Raw genomic sequence first — 20,041 nt, forward strand, 5'->3', positions numbered from 1 at the left:
TTTTTTTCAAAAAAAGAAAGCTTTTTGTCAAACTGATTTAAAGAAGTGGGCACAGTAACAGAACTATTCGAATATTGTTTCTTGAGAAAGGATCCAATCGCAGAGTGCAAACGAAAAGACGGATTTCAGGGTGTGGCACAGAATTTGCGTTATCTCTTTGACCTGTAGCAATATCGCGAAATCGAGCTCCGCTGCCAGCTCTGTCTTTTCATTTTTATTATGTATGCTTCGCTGTTGGTAATCTGGTTCACTTGTATTTTTGCCAACACAAGGAGAACTGTCGAAGATGGGTCACTTCCCCGATGAGGTTGCAGTATCATTCCTGAGAACTAGCTTTAACCCTTTTCATAAAAGAAACTACTCACAAGGTTGCTGGAAACTCTTTGACAGCCCATGACCGGTTTCGCGCTTCCTGGGGCTCATCAGGTGGGCGCATTCCCCGAGTTTTCGTCAATCTTATGTTCTACTTGAACCCGAATTGGACTGTTTTCGAGAACTACACTCATTTGCAAACAATTTGGTTTTCACGAGAGACTCAACTGAATCTCTCGTTTATGATATTCTACAACTGAATGTGCTGCTTTAACCTTCGTTTAAAGATAGACAGTTTCCCATCAAAGTTGAAAACAACTTATGCCGTGCTATTTTCTCCATAGAGAAATGCCCCCCATGATTTTGAGCTATCTATCCACTATCCACCAAAGCTTAATGACCCCTCCCAAACATGGCTGGTCGCTAGCAGCGCTGTAGTGTCTATTGTTTCGGCATTGAAAAGGCAAGTACCACTCATTGTAGCTCACTTGGGGTACGAAAAATAACGAGTATTGAGTAAATATAAGTGGTATACGGCACGGTCCTATCACCGTAAATTAGACCCAGGGCTGGAGATCGCTCAGTAGTGTGACGGCACAAAATTACTGATCCGAAGGTCCGCGGTTCGAAACTCGACTGCTCCTGTCTAAGTTTGGACAACCTGGAGGTATCTCAGCCTTCATTTTTCCTTCCGGTAACTTGACAGCTAGGCACTGAACGATTTATTTTTATTTTCTATTTTGCTTTTAGATGCAGGGCACAGCGAAACTTTGGAGCGACAGCGTGCGAAATGACCATAACATCGTTAGCTTCGCACTTTGAGCATAGGCTCTTGACAAATACTCCTTTTTAAGGGAATATTGTTTTCCAACCAACGAACCATAAACGTAAAACAAATACAGGGTTGTCGAAGAGCTTTCAGCACTCTTATGATTAGTGCGTTCCTTGAAAAAGATGGACTACGATATCTCTCCAGTATAAGGCGAACCGAGACCTGAGTGGTCTTTGTACAGTGTATTCATCATAAATGAGATGTTCGTTTGCGTCCCATTAGCACCGATGTAATTTACGCAATTGGCGTCCTCTCTAGTTATAACAGATTTCCCTTATCTGACAACTACTGAGCCTTCGCTGACCTAAGATTCTGAATATTCTGAGCTAATAGCTCCTCCGGTTGAGTAAATGAGAAGGATTGATATTTGACTTGTCTGAATGTTTTTGATATAATGCAACACTCATTAGGTGGACCATTTCTCCACAATCCGATAATTGTATCAAGTAGCGTTTGCTGGTACCGCTGTTGGCACTGTTGCACTTTATTTTTTAGCTATTCAGTATCACTTGGGAAACTAGGGCGAGATGGCTCAAGTGGTTAGAGCGCGACTTTACTGACCGGAAAGTCCATAGTCCGAACCCGACCTGTGCCTCTTCACTTCCCCTGTCTAGGCTTGGGCAACCTGGCAGTATCTTGTCCCTCGTGCTTCCTTCGGGCGGCGTGGCAGCTAGACACCAGAAGGGTGTTACAGCTGAACTTGGAAACTGAAGTTTGCGTTTATTTCATCATCATCATCATCATCGTCATCGTCACCATCATCATCATCAATCATGATCATCACTACCATCCCCTGGATGCGACTCTCTTATCTAGAAGAGAGCACCACGTAGGCGTGCGAAACGGTNCATCATCATCATCATCATCATCATCATCATCATCATCATCATCATCATCATCATCATCATCATCATTCATCATCATCATCATCAATCATGATCATCACTACCATCCCCTGGATGCGACTCTCCTATCTAGAAGACAGCACCACGTAGGCGTGCGAAACGGTGCCAAGACCACCCTTTTTCCGAGTTTGGCTGTTCAGAATAATTCACACCAGTTGGTTGTTCACGGACCGTATGTGCAGTCTAAAATCCATACAAAAAGGAATCACACCGCCTGGTTATGTATTCGTAGGTTTCCAGAAGCTGTTTTTGGCTCTGTCTAAACCGAGTGCGCAAATGGTCGCGTTCTTTAATGCAGCGTCCATTGTCCTTGATTCACGAATGAACAACTTCCTAGATCACCGAAATGGGACCATTTAATCTCCGAAGTAATAATAAACGATTCCAGATGATAGTATCTGCCACACACTTGAACCTGCGCGACGTGTGCGTCCTCATCAACAAGAGGAATCTCGAATTAGTGGTTGGGTACGCATTACTCTTCTGTTGGAATTGGAAAACCCGTTCAAGTTTGAGGTAATGTTTATCTGGTTAGACCTAGTTTCTGGTGTTTCGGACAGTTTTCACGTGAAACCACCAGATTTCTTGGAACTATGTCCCGTGGGATTTGGCAGAAAGCTGTTATCATGTGCTTCCCAACGGGCCGACTCAGTCGCTGTACATCTGTCTCACTTTCTGGCTTTCTGGTAACCCGCAAGTTTTTCCTTTCATAGATCCTCCATATATCCTCAGCGATTCGCGTGCCAGGTCCCAAATTTACCCAAATAAACTTGTTCTCATTAGTCACTGTCACTCGCCATCATCACTAATTGGTTCTGTGAGTATTGCCCATGTCGGCTGCAGTTTAGTGATGGTGATCATGGCAACATTTTGCATTCAGCTGCGGTCGGAACCTGTAATTTCTGCATTCCGCGACTCTGTGACTATATCTGATGAGCGCAGCTAGAACCTTTTCGAAATTTAACCTTCGTAAGCTGAGTGGGAGTTGAGAAATTCGAAAAGAACGCGCTAAGTGAACACGAGTGAACGCCATCGCCATATACCAGACGAACAGAACCATCTGACGTCAATGAACTAATTGAACTATTGCCTCCAACGCACGAATTACATTCCTTCATTCTCTTTATCTTCGGTGAACGAAGCCTTGCCGACTGGAACCACTGCAGTTCTGCACAGGGTCTTTTGTTTGACAAACGGAACAGAACTTTATCGTTGAGTAAACTCTAGTAAAGTCGAACGTTCTCTGATTGAATGGACTAAGTGAACAACAGCCACAAGTCGCTGATCGTGTGCGGTAACAAATTTGAAACATTGTACATTGGTTGAATTCACACGTACACAGTAGCGGTAAGGCAACACATACGCTGCTTACTCCTCGTAGGTTGCTTAGCCACTAATCTGCGGTCACAATACCACTGTATGATGAAGCTGCATAGATATTCCAGTCCCACGTTCTGTGGGTATTTCGGAAAGTCCCTCGAAGGTTAGAACTGTGGTAGGAATATTCTCACTGCCTACATCTATTCGATTATGAGCAACTCGTTCTAGGGATGGCTATTCTGACATTACCAATGTTGTACTTCTCAGTCACTGTAACACTGGTGAAATTTTTGTCCTCTCTATCACTACGTAGGGATTTAGTTGATCAGTAGATTTAACGCCTCACGACGTCCGCTTAGTTGAATGCCAAGTGGAACAAACCTAGAGATTACAAGTTGATAATTTTTCACTAAACCAGACTACATTACACGCACCACATGTCGGCGGCTGTCAGCTCAGTGAATGGAACCTTAGAGTGTGGCAAATCAGAACTGATAAATATTGCAATGCCCGACGAAATTCTTGTACAACGTTACCTCCAGTCCAGTGCGAAGTAACCACGCTGCTAATCAGCCGTACGTGGTTGAACGGTTCAACCTACCAACTCTCAGGTTGCGGATTCGAAACTTCCTGGAGTCTTGTGCGATGCGTGATTATTCCCAATGAGGATGAAACAACTGTACAGCTGTTCGTGGTTTTTCAGCATATACTGGACTCACTCCACAGACGCAATCCCATTAAAAATCTTCAAATTTCTACACGGTACCAACAATCTTTAAGTAGCTCAGAGGGAGGATAAAATTCACCCAATGAATGAAACATCTATCCCGGAAGTCATCACTCGAAGATCGATTGACTTTGTGAGGCTGTTTCCATGGTTGAGGGATGAATGGCGCTATATTCTGTGCTAGTGCGAGTTATCACACTGCTGATCACGTGCTCATGTTTGAATGGTTGAGTGTTTAAACTACCAACCGGGAGGTCGTGGGTTCGAAACGTCCTGGAGTTTCGTGAGATACACACTACTGATGATTCCCAGTATAGGTGAAACAGCTGTACAGTGTTTCTCAGCTTTTCGGCATACATTGGCTTCATTTGTAGGATGAATTCCTCATTAAAATTCCTAAATTTCCGCGACGGAAAAGTCAACTTTTCACCTCATCACCGAAAGCACCTCTCCACCGAATTTCCGGCCAGGCTATACTTAAATGCACAGGATTTCTGAAAGACCGTGTTGCATACTGAGGAGTTGCGGAACGTTCGATCCTTCCATCCCATTTGAGCTGCACTCAATGTGTAATGCTCAGGGGTCAAAATTGCTGTGATTTAAGGACGCCATTCGGTACCACCGACTGTGATTAGAACCCATTGGTGAGTTTTATTCGTTTCAATAAACTGATGGGCGGTGCACGTATCTCTGTCATTAGTGGCGGACGGAAAAAGTGCGCTTTTAGGAGTAGAAGGATGAGCGTTCCACTGAAAAACGACTTCTGTTGATGAGCTGTCTCCAAGTAGATTATCGGGAAAGCCAGGGAGATCGCAAAGTCTGTACTGCAATTCAAGGCGAGAATGAAGTAGAACAAACTCGCGAAGAGTACCCAATGAGGTATCCAAGGTCCTCCGCTTTCGAGACGTATGTACATGACATAGCATCGTCGTGGATTACAAAACGATGGTTTGGCTGTCTACGAAGCCCTCAGGGCATGGAAAAAGATATAATTCACCGCAGTGGAAGTCAAAATCCTTTGTTAGGTATTTCATTTGTGCGACTCCTAAGTTCATTGGACCGTACAAAAGAATCAGCCATGATTCCTCCATGGGGATACTTGTCGACTATTTTCCGTTTTCTCCTGAGAATGCGGTCGCTCAGATCTTAACGATCGTTGCTCTTGGTTACAAGTTTTACAAGTTATATGCGTAAAGAATTTGAAAGTATCGTCCTAGTTTAATTGAAGAATGTGTCAAAAATAGACTATTTGCAGTCGAAAAGGAACGGAGAAAACCAAGAAAGTGGATCGCGTTTTGCACATCCTACGTTCCCTTTTTAATCGATGTTCACACGTCCAGTTTACCGTACAGGAGTAATTGTTTGTTCTCGTTTCTCTGTTTGATGAAGTGCTTGCACATCCGTTGAAATCCTGAGATTCTACATCATATCCGCCCTTGGCTTTGTGGATTTTACAAGATTGGTCCCCTGTACTCCGTTTGACTCCGACTAAGTTGTCCAAACTTACTTATTCAATGGTCACTTATTGTTCGTCTTAATTAACATAGAAGCTCTGTTATCTAATCACATAGTCTAAATTGCCTCTCTTCATTGCATTCTTAATGCCTGTTTTCCATGCATTGATCGGATCACAAGACTCAATGAAAGTATGCGCTTTCAGACTGATGTCACTGAGTCTGAGCGATGACACTTGGCTTTCGAGTTTTCGCTTCATGTGTGCCCTACTGACGTGTTTCGATCGTTGATCAAAGGCGATCTATCATGATTCATTGGACGAACCAGTTGACCCCGCCTGCAGATCCCTTAAATTTGGGTTCCACGATTTGGATATACGATAACTGAATAACTTCATTCACAGCTTCGATTCAGCTGAAGCCGAAGTGACCCAGCTGATCGGAATATTGGTGGCCTTGGAGATCTTACATACATCCATAGTTTGTGCTTACCATGGAGGGCGATTTGTTTGATCAATCATTTTTCTTGGGGGGTGGGGGGAGGGCGAGATGGTCCAAGTGGTTAGAGCGCGAATTTACTGACCGGAAGGTCCGTGGTTCGAGTCCAACCTCCGCCTCTGGACTTCCCCTGTCTAGGCTTGGGCAATCTGGCAGTATCCCAGCCCTCGTACTTCCTTCGGGTGGCATGGCAGCTAGGCACAGGAAGGGTGCTACAGCTGAACGCTTTCTTTCAATCATTTTGGCTGCTTTTTCTGCCGCATTAGAATGTGGAACTCACTCCACCACCCGACGGGTTAAATTTTGTCATGTTGCTCTCACTTGTTCGTTTCATCACGAAAACGGATTCGGGCACGCGCTGGACCGATGATGACTAATCCCTTCGGACACCTGAATTGTGGAACGCGATTCGCATCAACTTATGTTGGATATTTTTTTGCAATCGTTTCACAGAACAGTTGGTTTCTTCTGTGCCACCAGGAAGCGTACGTTTGTGCGTACATGTTTGTGTGTGTGTGTGTGTGTGTGTGTGTGTGTGTGTGTGTGTGTGTGTGTGTGTGTGTGTGTGTGCAGTCTCCCGTCAGACAGATGTCGACTGATGATACTCGCCCGTAACCTGGGACGTGAAGTTTGTATGTAATGTGAAAGTAAGGGATGCGTCATCACTTAGTTGGAATGTGGGATGTTCGGAAGCATCACAATGATTAGATAAGAAGGAAGGGTAGACGTCAAATAGCTGGTTTCTAATTCTCCGGTCGGCTACGTTCCTTTGGTAGGTTGGCGGTACTTCGAAGAATACCAGATTCTTGATATAGTGTTTAACCTGTGGAATGCAACCCCAGGACTTCTGAATACCTGGCTCTCTAGAGATGTGCCATCGAATCCGGCAAAATAAGAGATTTGATAGATATACTGTTGCTGCTGGCAGTGCTGTAGGAACTGATGGACTTGGGAGGGGTGAGACTCGGTGCCCCTGACTGGGGTCCTGGCCAAAGGATCCTTTTTTTTTTAGCAAAATACACTCATTTGCATATGAATTCGGTTTTGACGGGAGACTCACCTGAAATCTAGCTGAATCTCCGGTAATGTTCGACAAAATAGATGTAAGCTAAACTGTGAATAAGCACTGTTCAGCCGTTTATTCATTGTCGAGAATCACTGGAATCAAAACACCTCTAATCCCCTTTAGGACTCGAACTCGTAACCCCTCAGATGAAGTCCCATGTGGTTTATGGAATGTTCTTTTTGAGCCAACTGCTTGTATTTTCCGAGTAGTGAGGATTAACGAAGGTTACTTATAGCTTTCTTTATGGGAAGGGGGGACAGTCGGTCGGTGGCGACTGTTGCTCAAACTTGACCGGAGACTGCTTGAAATTCAGAAAGACTCGAACGAGGTAAGAGCAGAAGTAGATTGTCCACAAAATTTGCCCAGTCATCTCTTACTGATTACAAAGATGAACTTGGATATTCTGAATATTAACATCTGTGGTGTCTTTTCGTGGCATATTTGGTTGAAGAAAAACAAGGGGCAGATGTTCATTCGAGTGACCCGTTTCGACAGCACATTTAAACGGGAAATTATCCGGACAACTGTACTCATAGAACACTGGTGCCTTTTGGACGACTGTCTTCCTAAGAGGTATGTGTTTGCAGTAAGATACATAGGAAGTAATGCAAACAACCTTTTTCTTGCCGCTGCCATTGGGGCGAATGAGCTGAATTTTTCGGCTGATCACTTGCGTATTCGTTCGTGGAGTGATTTTTGCTCGAATTCAATCGCTTTGAATCATTGGTTAACAATCTTAGTTCAGGTATTGCGCCACATGTGTAGCCAGCCATATAGCTTAGTTTCACCCGATTTCTTGGTCTCTCAGATTTCGATACATCTTGGGTGTAGATGGAATAACATTTTGTGTTCCGAGTCATACCAATGTCCTACTCGTTCTTTGACTACCGATCGGTGGACGAGTTCCCTCTGGGCACAGTTACTTTCCGTCACACATTTTAGATACTACGTTTTGTCAGTACAATGGACACGGCGGCTGAAACTTTTATGTGAACACATCGACCTTTCCGTTCTACTGCTAACTGGACAATAAGTATAAAGAATTTTGTAGGACCGTCGAGGGAATCCCTTTGTTCGTTTTGTTGTAAAATATTTCACAGTTTGTGCCCCTATACCTGGGTTGCAAATTTTGTGCAAGTCTGATACAGAACTAGCAGGAAGGTTGCTGTACCTATCCCTGTGTTCAGGACAAGCCTGCCGGATGGAAGGGAGGTTGGGGATTCGGACATCAACCATGATTATAGATGTTGACTATCTTGATATTACATACAATGCAGGAGCCAGAAATGGCAGGTTCTCTGCGTGAGCGATCTGTGACCTTGTTAGACCCTGCTCACACAAAAAGCACTTGCCTTAAAGACGCTAGTTATCCCGATTTGTGCTTGTCTAACAACCGTAGAACGCATACGACTGTCCCTTTTCCGTGGTGGGATAATGCTTTTTTCAGGAACGGAACTTCAAAAAGAACGTCTACGTTTCCGCGAACCGTTGATTTTGGATAGATGTGTCTATTTTTCCAGTGCGCCTTAGGGGCCACTAAAAATAGTAGTGGTTCAGCTATACGACCGGCTTGGTGCCAAGCTGCCATGCGACCCGGAGGAACCACGAGGTTCACCTGACCGCCCAAACTTAGACAGGAGAAGACCATTGCAAATGCTTCCACTAGTCCACTCTTCGTTACTGATTCAATCGGTGGTGGATTTCTTGCAGCTCACACGCTACACTCAAGGCCTAGATTCCAATCGTATGTACGCTCGATGTATTGTCATCTACATCACGTGACTGACCAGACGTTAGCTCATTTATCTGATGGATAAACTATTTTTTCTGCTGGTACTCTATGATAGTTGTGTGGTATGTCTTCACCTCTGCGATTAGACAATTACCCAGTCGATCAGTCAGCTTTTTAGCTCACAGACCGTGCATCAGTATCCATTGCTTCTACCCGTTATTGCTTCGTTCACCGAGGATAGAGAGACTAAGGGAATGAGAACAACGAAGGCGATGACTTTGATGTATACCCCTCATAGGCTGCATGACATAGCCATATCTGTCAGGTTCACTAACCATTGGCTTGTCTTGTCCGGTGGTCCCCATCCGGAAAAACGGCATTTACCAATGCGACTGGGTTGACTGGTAAGTTCATTCATGCTTGGCTGCAAGATCACAGACTAACCACCCTTAGATCGTTTCCATCCGACACAAGACTTGGCCCTCTGGCCCAACCAGCATAGTCTTTGGATTGTGAGCAGCTGGTCTGTCGAGGCAGGATGAGGTTTTCCGAAAACCGCCTGCCGTACTTCAGCGTTACTGATTGCGTGCAGTTTTTCGGAGACAGCTATTGTCAAAAACAGAGCCCTTCGAAAATCTCCCTCACGCAGCGGTCAGATCTCTTATCAATGAAGTAGGACAATTACTGGAATCGAAGCGCGTGTCTAGTAAACGTGTGCTACCTCATATGCTGAAGTTTCTTTTAAAAACTTGATTTGAACATCTGTTTTTCGACGTTCAAACCAACTGGCGCCTTTTATTGATGTATGTATATAATATATTCACTTTCGTAGATGTTGTATGGCATTAGTCGGAGCGCGAAAGTTAACTTGTCATCGTGTTAGTTGAATTTTTTCTTCTGTTGGGTATGCTGTCTGCATTGTTACGTTACATGAACACAGACTAAAGAATATTTTCACTACCGGAATAAACACTCACCGAGAGCATAGGTTTTTGAGTGGGTTGTGCTCAAGTTGGTCGTTCTGAATTCTGATCTTCTGCTACACTGATGGGATTTTTCAGCCATGGATTTGGTTGCATCATATCGAGGCGGTTTATCATTTAACTTACAATTTGGATGTGTTGTCCTAATGCTGATTACATCCCTCGACCTTGCCGCAATCTGTTAGGCAAAAAATTTTGTTAAGTCGACGGAGCTGGGTCAAGGATTTGCTTCAGGTCAGAGTCACATGATCCATGTGTCACATGCCCGGAACAGGTCAGGGGGTTTATCATGGGAAAAGAAATTGTGATGGAAGTGTACGTGTGCAACAAAACACGCCGTTTTTCATCTACCAGTCAGGACATTCTCCATAGGAGCAAGGTCACGTGTGGTAATGTAGTTTTCCCGGGTAAAAGATATCGTTATACGCTAGAACTGATGCAGAGTTGATAGGCCTATGTGCCTAGGGTAATTTTTAAAGCGCGGAATTGTTAGAGATTCGGACAGCCACAGGCCTCAGGCATTTGTGGGAAAAAGGGCACTTTGCTCTTCTCCACAACCTGGGGCAGAAAACCATTTTTCATTCGTTCGGAATTCTTGAATCTGGTCAGGCCTACCTGGTGATTGATTCACGTTCCTATCGGATTTGATTTGGTCTTTGAGGTTACCATTCTCTACAATATCACGAAGGCCAGATGTGGAATCCACTCCAATTAGTTTCGATATTTCCCACCGAGCTTTCTTGTGGCCGAAAAATACTTACTCTGCTTCTGGTGCATCAGGAGCGTTCTGATATTTTGAGTCCTTGGGTAGAACGGAGCTCTCACAAGACCATTACGCCAGTTCATACTTTTCTGAAATTTCCACAGCCGATCGCAGTATCATCGTTACAGTTATTTCGGAGGATTCATCGTATTCTAGTTCTTGTTTCCATTTACTTAAATGATGCTCATAGTAACCTAAACGATACTGGAACGCGTTAGTTCCAAGGTACGAGAACTATCCTTTCTATTTGAAACTTAACCATAATGCAATGTTCTCACGCACGGTACCTCTTCCATCAACCTGTAATGATTCATCAAACACATTTGTATATCTATCTGATCGACTCTTTTCAACTTGATTCCCCTACCTTCCTCCCGGTTCTACGTCAAGTGCGTTGTGTTTGCCCATTTCTCGCCCATCTTCTCGCGCGAGCTGGTGCGCGTGTACTGTCCGATTATCAGGGCACGTATCCGTTGTCATTGGTGTGACAACGTGAAGCTGGGTTTTGCTGCCCATCAATCTTTTCCACAACCTCCCTGTCACCCTTCAACCATCATGAGGTGAACTGTGGCCATTTTTCGGATGACTGTAACTGCCTTGGTTTTTCCTGGTATAGTGTGCCAAACGCCATTAAAGTCATCCTAGCTTCTTCATTTTCTTCGCTCCCTTCACCTTATAGCATACATTGTTAATGAACGTCAGTGAAGAAAGCTGTTCACAGAACTCTAAGGCGTGCACGGTGCGTGTGCGAAATGCCATTAATTCGATAACAACCCCTGCGCTGTACTTGACTTGCGTGACAACCACAGATTCAAGGGATGACGCTCTGAGCTCACAGCTTGAACTTTTTCCGAGCACCCACTAAGGAGTTACACAAAAGAGCGAAGTATTGGATCGCGGATCGATCGTCTTTGTCGTTAGTAAACAGATAAATTGTCTAATTGCAGTGATACTGGAACAAAAAGGGATGAGATACAACGAAATTACGAAGAACTAGTTCCAAGTAGAACCAAGAAAACCAGGGGTTCACAATGTGAAGCATAAATGGCATCGGCAACAATATACCACCGTTGAATACTGATGTTTGGGTGCCATACAACCATGGGAAAGGATGCCTGGTAAAAGTGGAAAGAAAGGGACAGGGCAATAGGAGCGGTCAAGAACAAGATACTTGTACTTGGGAACGGTAACAAGACATCATATCGAAGTAAGAAGTCACCATTGAGAAAAGTGACCCAAAGTTCCCTGTGAATGTTACATGACGTGAGCTCATGAAACAGCGATAAACAAACTAGACAGCCTGATTCGGAGTTAATAGTACGCCAGCCACTCCAACTGGTTATGTGCAATATCCGACAGGGTTTCTACCCGCGTGTGAACAGAATCACTCGTATCACAACCAGGAAGGCGCTAAGTTTGACGGTAGACGCCCTCATTTCGTCTCTCCAAGTCCTGCTCTTCCCTATCTGGGATTCTTCCTCCAACAAAAGTTTGTAGGTGGGAACGTCTTTCTCTACGACAGTGAAGTATCGGTGTTCAGCACTGCTGTTATGCCGTCGATGATGATGATGACGTCTTTTTTTAGTAGATGGTCGTTGATAGTGTGTGCATTATCGTGGGTGTGGTCATGACGTACAGGTGTCCATAGGCGTAAACAGGTGAAAAAAAATTCAAGTTCCTCTTCCATGCGTTGCACATAGTTGCTCAGAAATTCGCATGGATGCTTTACACTTTGAGCTTGCAAAGCGCAACCGAGGCTAAGGTTTACTTCTACAGCTCTGTCTAGCGTAGAATGTGCGACAGATGGTCGCCAAATAAAAAGACAACGTCTAAATGGTTCAAGTCTGCTAGTGTTGCTCTGAAAGCATTTTCGGTTCCATGATCCTAGATCCCTTAAAATGTGTATTCAAAATGGTAATGCCGACTACAAAATTGAACAAGAAGGGTGGGTGGGTTAATGCCGACTAAAAAATTGAACAAGAAGGGTGGTTGGGTTAGGGCAGCCTTGCCGATCTGGGGAAGCCTCTGAGAAGTTCATCGTAAACCATTACACTACTATAAGGATGAGGATAGAGAGCACGAAGTCTGTTTACAAACATTTCAAGTAACATAATTAACATGTTTGTTGAATCAAAGCCCCTTTGAAGCCGCGAGAAGCCGCGTTGTGTATGTCGCCAGTGAAGTATTTGCCGTAACGTGAAGATGGGATTTATACACTCCCCTACCTGGGCGGAATTCCGCTTGATGCCAAACGATTTCGGTCCCTCATATCGTGTTAGGAACTAGAAATATAAAAACAGTACTAATCGTCGTTCAGCTGTAGCATCCGTCCAGTGTCTACCTGCCATACCAACCGAAGGAAGCCAACATACTGCCAGGTTGCCAAATCCAGTCATGCTCCGTAGTCGAGAGGCAGAGGTCGGGTCTGAACCACGGACCTCCCCGTCAGTAAATTCGCCCTCTAAGCACTGACTCACAGTTTCAAGGCAAAAAGGCGTATTAGTGAAAGCAAGAAGGTGTTTGCTGCGGAGTTATTTGATAGAAGATGCCAGCTGACCGGTCACAGACTATTGGACAGGGAGGCAAAACTCTAATTTGCATCTTATTTACAAAAACTGGACACCCATCTTCTCCTGAACGCGTCTTCTTGAACTTTCCTGGATATTCATTGACTCCAATCATTCATTGCTCAAATCCAAGAAAATGTTACAAAGCGAATCCACAAATTCCGCAACAGATCTCCCCTTTTCAAGAGACGCAAAGCGAAATTCCAAGAACAACGCATACTACTCGCATGCCTCCCCATCAGTGGTATCACCGTTACATTAGTAGTTCATCGGCTGATGGAAGGAGATCCAAACTCATGGACCACTGCTCAAAATGAGCGGTTAAATGGAAGATATCTGTATAGGAACCAGTGGTCAGCTAAACTGTTATTGAACATATTCTGCCAACAATCCCGATGCTGACCTCTATTGTGTATTTCATTATCGTCCAATATTACTGTTCCAGTATTGCTCTTTTGCGAATTTGATTGGAAAGTTTCCATGCACTCCTCGCCATACAAACCTCCTCCATTCTTCGAACTTGCCGGTTCCACTATGCTCCCTCTCCACACACAGACTTTGTTTCAATTAACGCTTAACGGATCGTCTAAGCCAAGTATGCTGTGGTATGGAAGGCATACAATATCTTGTATGAAAAAGTGAAAACATAGTTTCTGAGACCTAGTGGTCAGTATGTACGCGGTCGGAAACACCGTTTATCAAGCTTTGACCAAATCAACATATGTATGGGGCGAAATGGCCCAAGTGGTTAGAGCGCGAATTTTCTGACCGGAAAGGTCCGCGGTTCGAATCCGACCTCCGCCTCTCGAATTCCCCTGTCTAGGCTTGGGCAACCTGGTAGTATCCCAGCCCTTGTGCTTCCTTCAGGTGGCTTGGCAGCTAGGCTCCGAAAGGGTGCTACAACTGAACGCTTCTTCGTATTCCAGAATGATGACATTCGAGTATTGTGCTATCGACTCCACTATTGTGAACGCGAGGCCAGAAACCTAGTACTACTCAGGAACAACTGTTGTTCTGCAGAGTTGCAAATAATTTTGAAGTAAACTTGGGACCAAATCATATCTCTCATGTACTGGGAGACCCTACCTGCACATTGACATCCCCTCTCTTAAGACTGTACAGACTCTGCGTGGTGGATGAATGTCTGATTATTTCTCGACGGAGGGTCTTTATACTGAATCAGAGCTACAGCTACAGAGCTAAGCAGTAACCATAAACAAAGAAAGCGACATAGCTGGCCCAAGTGACTCAGTTTTTTGTTGGCGCACTGTGACAAAAGAACAGGGAATTCACGGTAACCGAAGTGGATTGCGACTGCGTTTTTGTGTTAGATTACGGGCATATGGTTTTGACAGACAAAGAGATCATGTTGAAAAGCGAAAAATCAATGTACAGCTTTTCCTTTTTACTTGGGATCATCACTGGCATTTCAAACCCCCGAAATCCCAGCTAGTAGGTGGGGACTACACGTTTGGCAACAATTGACCGATTAATCAGCAATTAAAACGATATGGCGCCACTTCTTTTCAACCGTGCCGTTTGCATCACTTGGTCACACGTCGTCCGATCCTTTCGCCGGCGGCTCACTCAGTGGAAGTCTTGCAAACGTTTTCCTTCTTCGTTTGCTCGGAGTGCTCGGATGAGATGTCGGAATTTTAATAGAAATTTCATCCTGCCAGTGAAGTCAGTCTACGGCTCCGAAGCTCAGTACGGCCGTTTCGTCCCGTCTAGACTCCATCAACAATCATCATCTCAGGAATCTCTAGGGAGATTCGTGAAGAAATTGCTATCTGAATTTCAAAATTGCATACTACTATTAGAACAAGAAAAAACTGCGGTCATTTTCCGCAGCTTCTTTTCTGTCAAGAACGGTATTTGAACGACATTTTCTAATTTTCCTTTTCCTAATTAACAAAATCTCGGCTGTTTGTGCCAGACCATCTCGCCTTAAGGGAAGAATTACGAAGGTGTGGTGAAATTCGGGTGAAGGGGTGAATATTTTGTGCATTAGTTGAGAATAAATAGGCAGTGAATGGGATGTATTTGAGGAAGCTGACTGAAGTTTATCCGATTGTGGTCCATCCTGGTTATTCTGATTAGATCTGCTTATTCGCCAGGGTTTACGCAGTATTACCTTGAACATTTTGCCTCCTACCCGTGAACTGATAGCTACTCGCCGTTAAGACCACACATGGATGATCAGGGTAGTTTTCGTCGGTCCGTGTAGGTTGTCAAATTTTTTTCACTGTACGTCCTACCTAAACCGTCCCATAGTTCAAGTTCTTCGGTGACGTCCACAATTCCTTTGTGTGAGGGGTCGGAATGCTTGACAAACTGCTGTGTTGGTGTTGTGATGATGACAATTTTGTTCATAGACCTACACCGGATAAACTTTTTGCAGAAGTGTACATCATCTCGGTTGGTTCGGTATCTTTACTGTTTACTTTCCGCTTGCTAGATCTGCACGAGGTGGGTGTATTGTTTTTCTCAGCTGTTCGGTTTTCATTACACTGGACATTACGACAAGACAATTATTTAATGTTTTCGGGCTGGCTTGGAACTTGTAGGATGGAAATTTCTCGGGTGTTCATTTTCTATGTATCCATCATCCGTCTCAACTGGTCAGCTTTTAGCAGATTATGATAAAACTCAGCCCGTCATACGCTAAAACGGCTGGCGATCAGCTGAACTTCAGGGAATTCGTGAATTTTTCACTTTGGCAATTACACAACATGGTGTATCAAAGGTTTTTCAAACTGTTCAAATGCTAAATGAAAGTTGTCGCAATAAGGCTATGGATTGCTCAAGTGGGTAGAGCGTGAAGTTACTAACCGAAAGGTCCGTGGTTCGAGCCCGACCTCTAGCCTCTCGACTTCCCCTGTCTAGTCTTGGGCAACCTGGCAGTGTCTCAGCCCTCGTGCTTCCTTCGGGTTGTATGGCAGCTAGGCACCGGAAGGGTGTTACAGCTGAGGCTATGGAACTGTCTTGAGTCCTTGAAGTTGAGCGGGTGGTTATACTCACACTTCGGACGAATTTTGACATATCCCAGTTGTCATGGCTCAGTGGTTAGAGCGCTTATTTACTGACCGGAAGGTCCGTGGTTCGAATCTGACCTCTGCCTCTCGACTTCCCTCTCTAGGCTTGGGCAGTATCTTTACCCTCGTGCTTCCTTTGGGTGGCATGGCACCTAGGCACCAAAAAAGGTGTAACAGCTGAACGATTGTCTTTATTTCTTTGTCTTACTAGTTGGCATGGGTATGGAGCAAATTGTTCAGTTCATTATATGCTAAATGTGTTTCAAACTATGACAGATGTTTGCTAATAAATACCAATAATAAAGAATACTTTGGATACTCGCTCTAGCCATTCTCATGCGTTCGAGCTTTCTTTGTGAGACACTATCTTATTGATTTAGAACGCCCAAGTATTCAGGAACAGTGCGCCCAATCTTGCAATGTCATCTAACGGCTATAACGTACATGGGAAATTATAACGATTACGCTTAATTGTGTGAACTGCTTGGAAAGCACTGCTGAAGAACCCTCATGTGTACAAGAAAGTTGGGATTTTATATCCTTCACCCACCTCCTCACTGTCTAACTTTTGTCACTCGCTTCACCCACTGGTAGTGATCTTTTGGGGGTTCAGTGTTTTAGATCGAAGTAGAATTCTTTACTATGCTTCCGCACATCGTATTCAGCTATTTTAGGGGTTGAAGTTTTCAAAAAGTGATGCCATGATTGTGATTATCAGGCGCTATCTAAATTCAAACCTTGATGACGTAACATTGAAAGGATTCTCTGTTGGCTGTCCAATTCAATTGTTTAATTCCTATAACTGGTGGAGCTGCGAAACTGTCAACCCATTTGCACCATGGGCATTCGGTCTTTTTAGGTAGTTAATTGTTCGTTCATTCTGGTGTCAATGCTCACTAGTCGCGCATTGTGAGGCACTTTTCGGCCGTACTTCACATGACCTTGAACACCAATTCCTCTTCCATTTTTAGCTTTATTCACTTCCGAATTCCAAGCCGATCTGCCGGGGGGACTCACCTGGCCCCATCCATTCGAAGGGAGCTTGGGTAAGCTACTCTTTAGACCTAATTTGATGCCCATGAGATTACCCACCGGAATCAAATTAACCTAGGCGCGCAATTACTTGTTTAGCAGCTACAGTTAGAGCCCGAACAAAAACAAAATCATTATAAAATACCTTTTTGTCCTTGTGGAAACAAATCTTCCAGGAGTAAAGACAATTCTGAGCACTCGCAGACAAGAAGATACCCCTGGATTTCTCTCTATGTATATGCTGTTGCGAACTGTCAGCGCTGAAACCTTTAATGTAAGAACTCCGACACGATCATGACGCGCCCAAAAATACTGGTGAATGTCAGCTGTTCACGCGTCATAATGAAAAACCATTTCGCCAACCTCGTCACATGCATCACAGCCGGGCTACCAGTTCATTATGTTGCCAGTCTTGTGACAACGGACTGGTCAAGTTCCGTATCACCGAACGTGTTGTAAACGCAGATTCAGTACGCCTACTGTTTAACACTTGAGGGAGCCATTATGCAACTGGCAGATGCATGCTTAGCTCTGGCTCCTGGGACGAGGCACAGTCCGATTTTAGAACAGATGCGCATCTGCTCTTCAGCGAGGTAAGTCGCTTCTGCAGATACATAGGCCTGGCGATAGGGACTGCCTGAGGGACCGGTCGGCGGTATTCCCCTGGGACGCATCTCCTGGAGGATGTGCAAAGTCTCCGAGTTTGCGTGCTACCAAAATAACCCTCGAGTGAGCTGTTTCAGCTATAAATTCGTTGGTGAATTCACGAGACTGGGACAAAATGGTCCATTTAAGCGTTGAGCTCCGTACGGACGCGGTGCTTATTGGGGGAAGTGGACCACTGCACCGTACTCTTTTGAGTTCGTGGGGATAAAGTCGTATGGAAATCCAAAATGCATTGGCATCCTGGAGAGATCCTCCCGGAGAAGAGGCTACCTTTGAGCGATTTTACTGGTTTTATGACCCTGAAAAGACAAACCCTAGCTTGGAATGTGGACAAATTTCGGTCGAATCCCCCAAAAATGGAATGTGGACATGATCAGGCGTCAGAGGCGATCATTTCCATCTCATCTAGGACTACTGTTTGTCCTGTCGCACGTGATATTTTTCAGTTGCCATTGCTGGAAAATATATCCACAACACCACAGGAACTGGCCAACCGCACAGCTAGGCGCCTTAATCGTCGCTGCCAAAGATTAGTTCAGCGCTGTAGTTACACGGTGACGAAATCGATGATCGTTTACGTCACCCTACCACCTGGAACTCGTTGCGCGAGTAACTGGCTATACAATTAAGCTTTAGTGTATGCCAATTTTCATGCTGAACAAAGGTCATGTGCTCGGGTATGTACACTACTTTCAAGTCGCGCAAGACATAGCTTTCAAACGATGATGCAATGATAAGAACAAAGGTAACGGACGAGGCCTGTTTCATGTGATTGTCCATCTTGGCGAGTATCTCACGGATTTATGTGAAACCAGACGTGAATTGTGTACATGGTTAGATAAACGGAAAAAGGAGGAGTGCGCACAAGTCGGTGGATCATCGAGTTCGATGGATGACGCCATAGTCAGACGGTCATGAAAACACAGTAGCTGTAGGCCAGCGCGAGTTCAAAGGTCTCACGGGTTTCCTTTGGATACAGCTCTGTGTTACGGGGTCGGATTCCGATAGCTTCTGCTCAGCTCGGGCTAACAAATGAGCACCCATGGAAGCTGCTGTTAGAGTTTGACATTTCGGCTTATAAATGTAAATAGGTCTGCCCGGTTCTAGCAGGCTTGCAAGCAATTCGGCCGAGTCCTGCTACAGAAATATTCCTGGATGTCCAATCAGGTGAAAAATACTTGGAACCGATTGAGTAGTCACCGTTTTCGAAAAAAACTTTTGGTCACAATCGGCAGATTTATTGCTGGGCAACGTTTCGCTTTTGACACAAAAGATTTGTCAGCAGTTCGAATCGAGATTGCCAAAGACTTCAAGAAATAGGTTACCCAGTGAGTTTGATTAGGCGTCAACTAAGGAAGAAATTGACTCGGGTAGCTAGACCCAGTAAGGAATGGATTGGCACAACAGTCATTCCATATAAATCAGCAACATCGGAGGTTATTCGAAGACTGTTGAACCTAGCCATCATTCGAGTAGCTTTCCAGAAGGGAAAAACGCTACGCTCTGTTTTGGTGCAATTGAAAGATCCCCTGCCGGTTGAAAGGACTAGGGACTGTGTGTAAGAAACTAGCCGCAACGATTGCACTAAGGTGTACATAGGACAAACTGCCAGGGAATCGCGCACCAGAATTGGTGAGCATAAAAGAAGGATTAGCAAACCACCAAGGAATGCAGAAGAATACCAAACGCTGGTCAAAGACTCAGCGATGGCGGTACATGCCTTAGACACGGGAAACACAATAGATCTGGAGAATGTGGAAGTTTTAAGACGGGGACTGCGATTCACACCACAGCGGCTGATAACCGAGGTGGTTGAAATTGCTATGCATCACAGTGTGAATAGAATAGAACTGGCGAGCGTATGGAAAGCGGTCTCAGATAAGCTGAGTTAACACGTGATTGTGTGGTTGTTAACCCACGTAGAATCATAAGCAAAAACCGGGGAGTGGGGGTGGGAATCACTACCCGACCGAAAGTCACAGCATCCCTCTCACACAACTATCTCAGCACTAGCTCATCCACACAGACAGAGAGGAGGTTCAGAAAACGTTCAAGAGGGTCCATCAAATGGACCAAACCAGAAGAACTAGACCCTAGGCTGGACCCGAACACATGTAGGTTTCCCCATCGACCCACCCTAACACACAAA

The 20,041-nt window shown here is 44.7% G+C and overlaps 1 protein-coding gene across 1 annotated transcript in view; it reads left to right on the forward strand.

Moving 5' to 3' along the window:
* T265_07946 (hypothetical protein) overlaps positions 1 to 20,041 on the forward strand; it is a gene marked incomplete at both ends in the record, with an annotated part of 86,591 nt that overhangs the window by 13,808 nt on the left and 52,742 nt on the right. Inside the window, one exon of the mRNA XM_009173611.1 lies at positions 17,166 to 17,240. The remainder of the gene's footprint in view (positions 1 to 17,165; positions 17,241 to 20,041) is intronic.

The sequence above is a fragment of the Opisthorchis viverrini genome (assembly GCF_000715545.1).
Source record: "Opisthorchis viverrini unplaced genomic scaffold opera_v5_194, whole genome shotgun sequence".
Lineage (NCBI taxonomy): Eukaryota > Metazoa > Platyhelminthes > Trematoda > Opisthorchiida > Opisthorchiidae > Opisthorchis > Opisthorchis viverrini.